Source organism: Phoca vitulina, unplaced genomic scaffold (genome assembly GCF_004348235.1).
Source record: "Phoca vitulina isolate PV1807 unplaced genomic scaffold, GSC_HSeal_1.0 scaffold12, whole genome shotgun sequence".
NCBI lineage: Eukaryota > Metazoa > Chordata > Mammalia > Carnivora > Phocidae > Phoca > Phoca vitulina.
Window position 1 is genome coordinate 16,281,891 of NW_022589715.1, and position 2,548 is coordinate 16,284,438.

The window sequence follows — 2,548 nt, forward strand, 5'->3', positions numbered from 1 at the left end:
AGATTTTTTTTATGATTTCCTGTGGATGAAAGGCAGTCATGAGGCCAAATATTGCCTTTGTGCCCCCCTTTGTCTCTCTCTCTGTCTCTGTCTCTCACACATGTACACAGAGACATACACACACTAAGATTTCACATAATAAGCCTTATTGATGTATTGAAAAAAATGGCTGAAAACAACCTTTACTCCTTTCTCCAAAGGACACAACTTCTAAATCACAAAATCTGATTTTGAAAGTTTTGTTGGAAGTGTTATTGTGTTGAATATTCAATCAACTAATGCTAATGCACGCTAGTAGAGAAACAGAAAACATGGGGTTTACATCCAAATTGAGAGAAAAATATTATTTTGCTAGAGATTTAGAATATCTTTTTCTTTCTCCTCTTGAATTTTGGAAAGGGGAAAATACATTAAAACTGCTTTTCTCTTTCTGGTCTTAAAATAGATTGAGGAGCAGGTTGGATTATGGAAACGTTTATTCAACTTAGTTTTGAAAATTTCTAAACTGGCATTTCTACATTTTAACAACTCTTTTTTAAAATTTTTTATTGTTATGTTAATCACCATACATTACATCATTAGTTTTTGTTGTAGTGTTCCATGATTCATTGTTTGTGCATAACACCCAGTGCTCCATGCAGAACGTGCCCTCTTTAATACCCATCACCAGGCTAACCCATCCCCCCCCACCTCCCCTCTAGAACCCTCAGTTTGTTTTTCAGAGTCCATCGTCTCTCATGGTTCGTCTTCCTCTCTGATTTCCCCCCCTTCATTCTTCCCCTCCTGCTATCTTCTTCTTCTTCTTCTTTTTTTTTCTTAACATATATTGCACTATTTGTTTCAGAGGTACAGATCTGTGATTCAACAGTCTTGCACAATTCACAGCGCTCACCATAGCACATACCCTCCCCAGTGTCTATCACCCAGCCACCCCATCCCTCCCACCCCACCCCCTACTCCAGCAACCCTCAGTTTGTTAAGAATTCCTCATATCAGTGAGGTCATATGATAACATGTCTTTCTCTGATTGACTTATTTCGCTCAGCATAACACCCTCCAGTTCCATCCACGTCATCATTTTAACAACTCTTTTATTAAGCCTATTGGGAAATAATTATGCCTGAAAAGTCCAATGTGGTACCTCTACACATTTAAAAATAAATGACAATTTTTTCTCCCATGTTTCTTTATATTACATATTTTTAAAATTTTCTCATTGGAGTCAGTCTGTTTCCAAGTGTAGTTGTTCCTGGGACATGAGAAATTAGAATAAGCTTTGTGTTAAGTAAGATAGTAACAACACATACTTTCCAAAGGAAAAGTATTTTGTAAATCCTTTGAAAACATGGAATTATGTCATTTATGCTCATGATTTGTACAAAGACTGCATTTTTTTGCTTGTGTAAATATTTCTCAGAGATGTTTTAATTGTTTCTATTTTTTTAAATTTGGCACTAAAATAGACAAAATTTTAAATGATGAGTATTAATTATTAAATAGTTTTTGTACCAAATCTTGAAAAATGCTTTGCCAAAAATTAAGTAATGTAATAACCACAATCCCATTATTTTCCTATGCAATTCCTCTCACTATACCAGTTTACATTCCCACCAACAGTATTTAAGGGTTTCAGTTTCTCCACATCATTGCCAATGCTTACTTATTTATTTTTAATAATAGTTATGTTAATAGCTCTAAGGTTGTATTAGGTGTGAGTCTGTATCTCACTGCAGTTTTAATCTGTATTTCCCTGATAATTAGCGATGGTGAGCACGTTTCCATATACCTGGTGGCCATCTGTATTTCTTTATTTCTTTTTTTTTTTTTTTGGAGAAAAGTCTATTCAAGCCCTTTATCCATTTAAAAACTCAGATTTTATTATCATGGTTACTGATATTTTGCTATTGAGTTGTAGGAGTTCCTTATAGATTTTGGATATGAACCCTTATTAGATAGACAGTTTGCAAATATTTTATCCCATTCCATAGGTTGCATGTTCACTTTCTTCATTTTTTCTTTTGCTGTGCATAAGCTTTTACATTTGATGTAATACCACTTGTCTATTTTAGGTTTTGTTGCCTATGCTTTTGGTGTCATATCTAAAAAGTCATTTCCAAGACCAATGTCAAAAAGCTCCCCACCCACCCACCCCTCCGGTTTTCTTCTAGGATTTTATGGTTTCAGGTCTTACGTTTAAGTCTTTAATCCACTTTCAGTTGACTTTTATATATAAGATACGGGTCCAATTTCATTTGTTTGCATGTGGATATCCTTTCTTGACACCATTTTTTGAAGAGACTATCCCTTTCCCATTGTGTGTTCTTGGCACCCTTGTTGAAGATCAGTTGACCATATCTGTGTGGATTTATTTTTGGAATCCCTATTCTGTTCCATGAGCTATATTTCTGTATTTATACCAGTACCATGCTATTTTAATTACTATAGTTTTGCAAGGCATTTTCTAGGGAGAGAGGGGGAGGAAGAGAGAATCTTAAACAGGCTCCACACCCAGCACAGAGCCTGATGCCAGGCTCAATCTCAGGACCCT